The 12277-nt window shown below is 46.9% G+C and overlaps 1 long non-coding RNA gene across 1 annotated transcript in view; it reads right to left on the reverse strand.

The window, feature by feature from the left end:
• The window catches only part of LOC115482043, a 47060-nt gene that overhangs the window by 26114 nt on the left and 8669 nt on the right, over nucleotides 1-12277 (reverse strand). The gene's annotated exons all lie outside the window — the stretch shown is intronic.

A 12277-nucleotide genomic window follows, 5' to 3' on the forward strand; every position in this document is an offset into this window, starting at 1 on the left:
AGGGCCCCGTTGTTTATCTAATTAGAGGGGTTATCACATCACTCCAGTGAAAGCTAAGTGTTTTTTGAAGTTTTCACTGTTGTTTATTTATAGTGCAATATTCAGCAAAATTAATGATTTTCTTGATATAAGCAAAAAAATAATATGGGAATAATATTGCCCTATGAAAGAGATTGGACCACAGACACTATAATCTCATGTAGATACTGGAGTCTTGCAGGTCAGACCTTGGTTAACCCTCGGTCTCTGAGGGCTATACCCATATATAAAGATGGGAAACTTCCATCCTTTGCAGAATTGAGGAGTTCATCAGCGGGATGAGTTAAAATACAAATAACATATTATATCCAATAGAGGACACATGGTGATCTGAACCTTGAGGTAACAAACCTGGAGCAAGCAAAAGAGGGAGGGAGTGGAAGAGGCTGTATCTCACGTCTACACACTGCTCTCCTGATACAGAAAAATCCAATAGCGAAATATATTGCTAAATGGGAAGCTGATTTAAGCACTATACCTACACTGAAGGACTGGGAGGAAAGGATTCAAATATCTCTTTAAAATATTGATTGCAAGCAATCTAATTGAAAATAGTTACAAAATTATGTACAGATGGTACTACACACAAAGGAGATTTTTAAAAATATATAATCATGGCACTGGGAAAAGTTGGAGAGAGTGTGGTATCTCAGGCAATATGTATCATGTATGGTGGACCTGCCCAAGGATGCAACCCTTCTGGACATCTGTACTTCAGACGGTGACATCCAAGCGGGCCAATTTTTGCCTCTTAAATTTTAAGAAACAGCCCTCGACACCTACTATGATCAGAGAGTTACAAAACACTGGACTATGTTTAGCAAATGACCAAACTCACAGCCTTGCGGAGATACCACCTAACTAAATTTCAGAAGATATAGGCAATCTATTAAACTTGGAAGACCCAAAAGGAAGATTATAATAGTGGTAACTGAGTGGATGGACATGTCTTACTGAATGCGTGCTACTCTGCATGCCCTAAGAGTGAATAAATGGGATTAGTATTTATAGCACTCCTGGATGGTGGTGGTGGGGGAATGAGACAGCAGAATGGAGTGATTATTAATCTCAGGACACTATACATACTCACTAATTGAGATACAATCTGTAAACTATTTGTTTTTATTTGTTTGTATGGATAGTGTTATAAGCAAATACAATTTTCCATTAAAAAATATATACATTGGTGCCAATATATAAAATTCTTCAGACTGGCTCGCCTCTTTACTTAGTGTGGTTTTTTGATACCCTCGGCTCAGTAGCATCAGCTGGAGGTGCCATCTCGTCTCCAAGTTTCTCTGGTTTCACTGTGAAATTCAACGCTTAATGTGGTAGGGGTTATGCTCTGGAACCAGTTGTTGGTCTCTTTGCAGATGGAAGCTTCCTTACTACCTTTAAAAAGCTATTAAAGGCACATCTTTTTTGAGAAGCTTTTAATATGGATTTTTAATCTGATGTTTTTGGTATATTGTAGTTTTGGCAGTGTGTCTGGACTTATATACTGGGACCTGGAGGCATGGTAACTCAGCAGTACTTTTATTTTTTCTTTTCTTTTAATGGTAGGAGTTCCATTCAGACAATGGTCTTAGTTTAGTATTATTAATTGTAATCCGCTTTGATGTTCTCCCGAAGTAGTTTATCAAGTAAAATGTAACCTACCCTAAAACCTGAATACTGATTTAATCTTCAGGCAAATGCAACACAGCCCTAAGTGAACAACAGGCAAAACCACTTAAGTGGGGCTGTTTTGGTAAATCTGAAAGGGAATTTTATGCAGTCAGAACTGTCATAGATTATACTATGTATGTAAAAGGGTATGCTGTACCAGAAACTGTACAATGGCTGGCATTTAATACCATCCTGTGAGCATTCTTTAAAGGAAGACCACTCCATTAAATGAAAAAATATATATATATTGCAGACACAAAGGGGCTCGTTTTGAAAGCACTTGGACTTACAAAGTTCCATAGGTTACCATATAACATTGTAAGTCTTTGAAAATACGCCTCCACGTAACTTTGTAAGTCTAACTGCTTTGAAAATATGCCTCATAGTCTCCTAAAACATTACCGTCTTTGGATTCAACACTTTAAGCAGTACAGATGAGATCCTGGGTTTTCCAGATTGGATACAAGGTACATTAAAATTAAGAAACCTAATAGTAAATGAAAACACAACTTTTAATTTACTTCTCACACCAAAAGAAAAGGCTTCTCTTTGATGCGCAATACACTGAAGAAAGGTCACAATGGAATACACATTCTGGAAGACTCTCAGTCCATCCCATCCAGTTAAAGTTAGGATTCCTTAATGGAGAAAATGAAGTTCTCCAATCTCCATAGACAGCAGATCTGTCAGATGACATCACCATGGACTGTGCCTGCATCTCCCCTGCTTGTCTGAGAAGAAACATAGATGACATCACAACAGCGAGTGGGCAATTTTGTAATTCTATGTACCGAGACAAAGGCCCTGCATATATTTTTTTAATCAAGGACCTTTTGCACCAATTTTCAAAATGATGCATGTACCTACACTTTGAAACCTACGAGGGGTACAAAGTATATGTGACCACTTGCATCTGACTTTCTTTACATAGAGTTTTGCTGGGAAAGTGTACATATACATTTGGCAAATACCATCTACCTGCATGCTTTTTCTCCTTTAAAAAAACATGCATCCAGGAACACCGCCCCTTAACGTGGATAGAAGGGACTGCAGTGTGGAACAACAGAAAGTAATTTTCAGATAGCTGATGAATGTGGGTAAAATGTCTTTAATTCATATAAATTGCTTTGAACAAATGTTTTTTTTAATGAAAACGGAGACTTAATTCTCATAGGAGGAAGAGAGGGCAAGTAAGCTCAGGTAATTAAACCATATGGGAGATCCACAAAACTGGAAGAACACTGCATTAAAATGCTTCTTACAATCCCCAAGAGACCACTCCAGAATATAAAAACAAGCAATTCCAGGATGACTGAATTCTCTCAGCAGAGGAAAAGGTTATGTAGGTCAGTAAACAGTGGTACTGGGTGGTTAATGTGGAAGTCTGAATGAATTTTTCCTCTGGAATCTGAATTCCAAGTAACAAGAGCAGATATTCAGAAACATGTTTTTTTGTACATACAGTGGAATCCCGATAAACATTATGATTAGGATCCATAAAATATCATTGCGTTAAGCGCAGGGTCGCATTACAGCAGGGTAAATTGAACCAACACTTGATCTGTTGCAAAAGGAGATGTATATTAAAAAAAAGGGGAGCCAAGACATAATCCTGTTATATGTGGATTCATGTTATTGCAGTGCACATTATACTGGGGTTCCACTGTACTTTTTACAATGCCAAGTTGGCCAATTTTCTGTGTACAGCATGGAACTGCAATTCTTTGAAAAGGGATAGGAATATGAAATGGAGTTTTATTCTGAAGTCCTTAGTTGTCATGGTTGGGGACAGTGAGCCCTTGGGCTGTGACGAGGTTGGCACTACCTTTGTGGCATAAGTGCCACGCAGGCCCTCGTAGACAGTTGCTGATTGGACCGCATGGCAGAATCCAGAAGCTGAAGGGCGTTAGGACCTAACCCGGTCTGGCTGAAGTGTAGGTCTAAACAGGTGAATAGCAGACTGGCTGGCACACAACAGGGGCGGTCTAGAGGTTGGCTCTTAAAAGAGCCCTTGGGGGCTGGCCTGATGGGAGTCAAGGCCAGGGAGTAGCTAGAGCAAGCAGGGCTGGAAGCAGGAACTAGTCAGGCAACAAACACTGGAAAAGCACAACTCTAGAAGCAGATTGCCAAAGCATAGTGGAGTGTAGAGCACTTCCTTAAATATCCCTTAAGCAGGAAGTGAGGTCATCTGTCAGCACCCCATCTAGGGCTATAAAAGAGAAGTGCAGCAACCAGGAAGTAAAGACTCTAGGCACAGAATGCTGCAGGACTCGGTGGTTTCCTGAACCAGGAGAGGAGCATGACAAAAATCATACGTGGAAGCCCTAGTCTCCCAAGATCCACTTCACACTTATTGCTGTAATGATTGAAGTAGACAATTTTAGAAGTAGTATTTTTTGTCACTGCTGGTATGGATCATTAAAATCTGACAAGTCACAACCCTGAGGAAGAGAAACAGGACGTGGTGAAGGCGGTTAGCTTAGCTGAGTTTAAAAAGGGGTTAGACGGTTTCCTAAAGGACAAGTCCATAAACCACTACTAAATGGACTTGGGAAAAATCCACAATTCCAGGAATAACATGTATAGAATTGTTTGCACGTTTGGGAAGCTTGCCAGGTGCCTTGGCCTGGATGGGCCGCTGTCGGGGACAGGATGCTGGACTCAATGGACCCTTGGTCTTTTCCCAGTGTGGCATTATTTATGTACTTATTGTAATGACTGCTTTTTTGAAACATAAATTATTTAAATGGTTACCTTGATATTCACCCACAAAATGGCTTAAGGTGATAAAATCTTACATATTATGAAGATCCTGCTATGACAACATGAAGTTTAAGGAAGAAAAGGTGGAAAGGAAAAATAGTAGCGGGGCAGAAAATGAAACCTAAGCTGGGTCATTACTGGAAATGGGACAGTCTCTATATTACAGAAACAGAAACCAAACCTGCCAGCTGCTGACCAGGATAAAACTGAATTGTAGATAATAGAATTTTATTATCCTATTGTTCAAATGTGTAAAAGTGGATGCATCTAGTCATTCCAGCTTTATTCTTATCTAGGGCATGGCTCAAAGGGGAAATGAAAATGAGGGACAATTTTTCTCTTACTAGCATGGAAAATATAGCTTAGGATCCAAAGACTAGAAAACAAGGAAATATGAGTAAGCGCTTCAAAAACACCAAAGATCTGTCCTTCGAATCCCCTGCATATTTTAGACTCCAATTATCTGTACACCTTATTTCTGTTTTATTTTACACACAATTTTCTCCATCAATGTTCTTATTGAAATTAAAAAAATGACTAGAAGGAATGGGATCACTATTGGCCTGCTATTTCCACCACTGTCCTCTTAAACAGTGCCTAAGGGTAAAAATCCACTGATAATTAATCAGATCAACTGAGCACCGAATCAGTTTTCATTTTCACACACTACTATGCATGTGCATAAAAACAGCAGTATAACTTTTAATCCTTGCTCAGCTAGTCAATTCTTTTATTTACCATACAGTATCCTTTGGCTGCTTTGTACTTCCAGCTCAGTTGTATCCAGGGCTGGGATCTGGCACCATAGGCCTTAATTCGCAAATATCCCTGGATATTTTCCCCTACTTTTTTTTAATCCAACCACATCACACCATAACTAATCACTACAATGTCAGTCCTGAACTCAGGGCTGGCCTCAGTGGTTGTGAGGCCAAGTGCAGACCAGTTTGGTGGAGCCCCCTGCGCTGTCCAGGAACGAGAATTTGCCTCGCCATGCTGTACCACCAGCCCTCCCCTCTGACTCAGGTTTTATGAAAATGAGCATATGCGGGGGAGCCCACGCATGCTGTTTTTTTTTAGCATGTGCAAGGGGAGGGGGAATTGCAGAAGCCCATGGAAGGCACCACTGACTACAAGGCCATGGCTGCAGGACTGCTTCCGCCAACAGGATGTAAGGCCCTGTGCAGCCACCCCTGTTTAAGACCTGCCCTGCCTTAGCCAAGGGGCACAAAGCCCACCTCCTTCCAGCACCCCACAATCATGGGTCCTGAATTCAACCACTAAGGAGGCAATTCTGAAACAGGGTGGAAACCACCTAGGCAGCGTGAAGAGTGCGCATACTCTACAAGAATGCTTACACACTCAAGTGTTCTGATAGAATCCTAATGTAAACCCAGATCAATGCACCAAAATTAAGGCAAAAACATTTCTGACAGGGCTAGAGCTTATGTAAATTGGTGCTTCTCAACCCAGTACTCGGGGCACACCCAGATGGTCAGGTTTTCAGGATATCCACAATGCATATTCAAGGAGGCAGTGCATGCAAATCTGTCTCATGCATATTCATTGTGGATATCCAGTGGACTGGCTGGGTGTGCCCCAAGGACTGGGTTGAGAAGCACTAGTGTAAATGTTAGAACCTAAATGCAACATTCATGCACATAAATTACAGTATTCTGGAAGAGTCAGCCCAACCTGTGAATGCCACTCTAACAATCACGCACTATGCCATTTTAGCACATAGTTATACAATAGCACTTAGGTGCACTACTGTCGTTCACATACATAAGTGTACTCTTACCCACGTGGATGGCAAAACTATAAATTTAAGGGGCCCTTGCACCAAACAATAGTAAAAAGTGGCCTTAGTGCAGCCTTACACTGGTCTTTCTAACACACAAAGGCCACCTGAGCCACTAGGCCAATGGCTGTTTATTCAGCTTTTAGGTGGTCATTTTATAAAATCATTCCCACAAATATGTGGTCACATATATGTTTAATCGACCTATTAATACTGACCAGCCAGTGTAAAATTACACACCATGACATGATGCATATATTTGGACAGGGAGTGTTAGCACATAGATTATGACATGTTTATGTTTATTAGTTTCTTGTTATATCATCCTTCAAAGTACATTAGCAGACTGGTTTACACACCAAAAAGTAAGAAAGGGGATGACTAAAATAGAGAATGAAATGAAGAGGATGGAAAGAACAGGAAAGAGGGGGAAGGGGAGGGAAATCAAGACAGATGCTGATACCTCCCCAAAAGGTGCCATAAACTCTTTAAATCTTCCATGTATTTATTGCAAGCACATTTCTGTCAGTTATAACCAAAGGGAATGTAATAGATTTAGTCTGAGAAATGAATTTTGTCTGTGAGAAGTGATTGTCCACCGTAAATTAAGTATTTTCTTACAAAATAAATAAATAAATAATAAGAAAGGAAAATGATCTTATAAGGGATATGGAGATAAATCCTATCAAGGATTGTATTTACAAAAAGGAACATTGTGGGGTCTATGCAATAAAATTTGTTTTTTTACCATGTGCTTGGATAAAGCGAATGCTACATACCTGTAGAAGGTATTCTCCGAGGACAGCAGGCTGATTGTTCTCACTGATGGGTGACGTCCACGGCAGCCCCTCCAATCGGAATCTTCACTAGCAAAGTCCTTTGCTAGCCCTCGCGCGCGCACACCGCGCATGCGCGGCCGTCTTCCCGCCCGAAACCGGCTTGAGCCGGCCAGTCTCATATGTAGCAAAACAAGAGAAGGGAAGACACAACTCCAAAGGGGAGGCGGGCGGGTTTGTGAGAACAATCAGCCTGCTGTCCTCGGAGAATACCTTCTACAGGTATGTAGCATTCGCTTTCTCCGAGGACAAGCAGGCTGCTTGTTCTCACTGATGGGGTATCCCTAGCCCCCAGGCTCACTCAAAACAACAACCATGGTCAATTGGGCCTCGCAACGGCGAGGACATAACTGAGATTGACCTAAAAAATTTACCAACTAACTGAGAGTGCAGCCTGGAACAGAACAAACAGGGCCCTCGGGGGGTGGAGTTGGATCCTAAAGCCCAAACAGGTTCTGAAGAACTGACTGCCCGAACCGACTGTCGCGTCGGGTATCCTGCTGCAGGCAGTAATGAGATGTGAATGTGTGGACCGAAGACCACGTCGCAGCTTTGCAAATTTCTTCAATGGAGGCTGACTTCAAGTGGGCTACCGACGCAGCCATGGCTCTAACATTATGAGCCGTGACATGACCCTCAAGAGCCAGCCCCACCTGGGCGTAAGTGAAGGAAATGCAATCTGCTAGCCAATTGGATATGGTGCGTTTCCCCACAGCCACTCCCCTCCTATTGGGATCAAAAGAAACAAACAATTGGGCGGACTGTCTGTTGGACTGTGTCCGCTCCAGATAGAAGGCCAATGCTCTCTTGCAGTCCAATGTGTGCAGCTGACGTTCAGCAGGGCAGGAATGAGGACGGGGAAAGAATGTTGGCAAGACAATTGACTGGTTCAGATGGAACTCCGACACGACCTTTGGCAAGAACTTAGGGTGAGTGCGGAGGACTACTCTGTTATGATGAAATTTGGTGTAAGGGGCCTGGGCTACCAGGGCCTGAAGCTCACTGACTCTACGAGCTGAAGTAACTGCCACCAAGAAAATGACCTTCCAGGTCAAGTACTTCAGATGGCAGGAGTTCAGTGGCTCAAAAGGAGGTTTCATCAGCTGGGTGAGAACGACATTGAGATCCCATGACACTGTAGGAGGCTTGACAGGGGGCTTTGACAAAAGCAAACCTCTCATGAAGCGAACAACTAAAGGCTGTCCCGAGATCGGCTTACCTTCCACATGGTAATGGTATGCACTGATTGCACTAAGGTGAACCCTTACAGAGTTGGTCTTGAGACCAGACTCAGACAAGTGCAGAAGGTATTCAAGCAGGGTCTGTGTAGGACAAGAGCGAGGATCTAGGGCCTTGCTGTCACACCAGACGGCAAACCTCCTCCATAGAAAGAAATAACTCCTCTTAGTGGAATCTTTCCTGGAAGCAAGCAAGATGCGGGAGACACCCTCTGACAGACCCAAAGAGGCAAAGTCTACGCTCTCAACATCCAGGCCGTGAGAGCCAGGGACCGGAGGCTGGGATGCAGAAGAGCCCCTTCGTCCTGCGTGATGAGGGTCGGAAAACACTCCAATCTCCACGGTTCTTCGGAGGAAAACTCCAGAAGAAGAGGGAACCAGATCTGACGCGGCCAAAAAGGAGCAATCAGAATCATGGTGCCTCGGTCTTGCTTGAATTTCAACAAAGTCTTCCCCACCAGAGGAATGGGAGGATAAGCATACAGCAGGCCCTCCCCCCAATCCAGGAGGAAGGCATCCGATGCCAGTCTGCCGTGGGCCTGAAGCCTGGAACAGAACTGAGGGACTTTGTGGTTTGCTCGAGATGCGAAGAGATCCACCAAGGGGGTGCCCCACGCTTGGAAGATCTGGCGCACCACTCGGGAGTTGAGCGACCACTCGTGAGGTTGCATAATCCTGCTCAGTCTGTCGGCCAGACTGTTGTTTACGCCTGCCAGATATGTGGCTTGGAGCACCATGCCGTGACGGCGAGCCCAGAGCCACATGCTGATGGCTTCCTGACACAGGGGGCGAGAACCGGTGCCCCCCTGCTTGTTGACGTAGTACATGGCAACCTGGTTGTCTGTCTGAATTTGGATAATTTGGTGGGACAGCCGATCTCTGAAAGCCTTCAGAGCGTTCCAGATCGCTCGCAACTCCAGAAGATTGATCTGTAGATCGCGTTCCTGGAGGGACCAGCTTCCTTGGGTGTGGAGCCCATCGACATGAGCTCCCCATCCCAGGAGAGACGCATCCGTGGTCAGCACTTTTTGTGGCTGAGGAATTTGGAAAGGACGTCCCAGAGTCAAATTGGACCAAATCGTCCACCAATACAGGGATTCGAGAAAACTCGTGGACAGGTGGATCACGTCTTCTAGATCCCCAGCAGCCTGAAACCACTGGGAAGCTAGGGTCCATTGGGCCGATCTCATGTGAAGGCGGGCCATGGGAGTCACATGAACTGTGGAGGCCATGTGGCCCAGCAATCTCAACATCTGCCGAGCTGTGATCTGCTGGGACGCTCGCACCCGCGAGACGAGGGACAACAAGTTGTTGGCTCTCGCCTCTGGGAGATAGGCGCGAGCCGTCCGAGAATCCAGCAGAGCTCCTATGAATTCGAGTCTCTGTGCCGGGAGAAGATGGGACTTTGGGTAATTTATCACAAACCCCAGTAGCTCCAGGAGGCGAATAGTCATCTGCATGGACTGCAGGGCTCCTGCCTCGGACGTGTTCTTCACCAGCCAATCGTCGAGATATGGGAACACGTGCACTCCCAGCCTGCGAAGTGCTGCTGCTACTACAGCCAAGCACTTTGTGAACACCCTGGGCGCAGAGGCGAGCCCAAAGGGTAGCACACAGTACTGGAAGTGACGTGTGCCCAGCTGAAATCGCAGATACTGTCTGTGAGCTGGCAGTATCGGGATGTGTGTGTAGGCATCCTTCAAGTCCAGAGAGCATAGCCAATCGTTTTCCTGAATCATGGGAAGTAGGGTGCCCAGGGAAAGCATCCTGAACTTTTCTTTGACCAGATATTTGTTCAGGGCCCTTAGGTCTAGGATGGGACGCATCCCCCCTGTTTTCTTTTCCACAAGGAAGTACCTGGAATAGAATCCCAGCCCTTCTTGCCCGGATGGCACGGGCTCGACCGCATTGGCGCTGAGAAGGGCGGAGAGTTCCTCTGCAAGTACCTGCTTGTGCTGGAAGCTGTAAGACTGAGCTCCTGGTGGACAATTTGGAGGTTTCGAGGCCAAATTGAGGGTGTATCCTTGCCGGACTATTTGGAGAACCCACTGATCGGAGGTTATGAGAGGCCACCTTTGGTGAAAAGCTTTCAACCTCCCTCCGACTGGCAGGTCGCCCGGCACTGACACTTGGATGTCGGCTATGCTCTGCTGGAGCCAGTCAAAAGCTCGCCCCTTGCTTTTGCTGGGGAGCCGAGGGGCCTTGCTGAGTCGCACGCTGCTGACGAGAGCGAGCGCGCTGGGGCTTAGCCTGGGCCGCAGGCTGTCGAGAAGGAGGATTGTACCTACGCTTGCCAGAAGAGTAGGGAACAGTCTTCCTTCCCCCAAAAAATCTTCTACCTGTAGAGGTAGAGGCTGAAGGCTGCCGGCGGGAGAACTTGTCGAATGCGGTGTCCCGCTGGTGGAGCTGCTCTACCACCTGCTCGACTTTCTCTCCAAAAATGTTATCCGCACGGCAAGGCGAGTCCGCAATCCGCTGCTGGATTCTATTCTCCAGGTCGGAGGCACGCAGCCATGAGAGCCTGCGCATCACCACACCTTGAGCAGCGGCCCTGGACGCAACATCAAAGGTGTCATACACCCCTCTGGCCAGGAATTTTCTGCACGCCTTCAGCTGCCTGACCACCTCCTGAAAAGGCTTGGCTTGCTCAGGGGGGAGAGCATCAACCAAGCCCGCCAACTGCCGCACATTGTTCCGCATGTGTATGCTCGTGTAGAGCTGGTAAGACTGAATTTTGGCCACGAGCATAGAAGAATGGTAGGCCTTCCTCCCAAAGGAGTCTAAGGTTCTAGAGTCCTTGCCCGGGGGTGCCGAAGCATTCTCCCTAGAACTCTTAGCCTTCTTTAGGGCCAGATCCACAACTCCAGAATCATGAGGCAACTGAGTGCACATCAGATCTGGGTCCCCATGGATCCGGTACTGGGACTCGATCTTCTTGGGGATGTGGGGATTAGTTAAGGGTTTTGTCCAGTTCGCAAGCAATGTCTTTTTTAGGACATGGTGCAAGGGAACAGTGGACGCTTCCTTAGGTGGAGAAGGATAGTCCAGGAGCTCAAACATTTCAGCCCTGGGCTCGTCCTCCACAACCACCGGGAAGGGGATGGCCGTAGACATCTCCCGGACAAAGGAAGCGAAAGACAGACTCTCAGGAGGAGAAAGCTGTCTTTCAGGAGAGGGAGTGGGATCGGAAGGAAGACCCTCAGACTCCTCGTCAGAGAAATATCTGGAGTCCTCTTCCTCTTCCCACGAGGCCTCACCCTCGGTGTCAGACACAAGTTCACGGACCTGTGCCTGCAACCGTGCCCGACTCGACTCCGTGGAGCCACGTCCACGATGGGGGCGTCGAGAGGTAGACTCCCTCGCCAGCATCGGCGAAGCTCCCTCCGCCGACGTAGTCGGGGAGCCTTCCTGGGAGGCGACGGCAGCCGGCACCGCACGCGGCACCGACGCCGGGGACCTCACCTCGGGCGATGGACCAGCCGGCGCCACGCTCGACGGTACCGGCGGCGCAAGCACCGCCGGTACCGGAGGGGTAGGGCGCAACAGCTCTCCCAGGATCTCTGGGAGAACGGCCCGGAGGCTCTCGTTCAGAGCGGCTGCGGAGAAAGGCATGGAAGTCGATGCAGGCGTCGACGTCAGAACCTGTTCCGGGCGTGGAGGCTGTTCCGGGCTGTCCAGAGTGGAGCGCATCGACACCTCCTGAACAGAGGGTGAGCGGTCCTCTCGGTGCCGATGCCTACTGGGTGCCGACTCCCTCGGCGACCCAGAGCTCTCGGTACCGACACGGGAAGGGGACCGGTGACGATGCTTCTTCGATTTCTTGGAACGAAGCATGTCACCGGAGCTTCCCGGTACCGACGAGGAGGACGTAGAATCCAGCCGTCGCTTCCTCGGGGCCGAGGCCGAAGGAGGTCGGTCTCGGGGGGGCTGTA

Source organism: Microcaecilia unicolor, chromosome 12 (assembly GCF_901765095.1).
Source record: "Microcaecilia unicolor chromosome 12, aMicUni1.1, whole genome shotgun sequence".
NCBI lineage: Eukaryota > Metazoa > Chordata > Amphibia > Gymnophiona > Siphonopidae > Microcaecilia > Microcaecilia unicolor.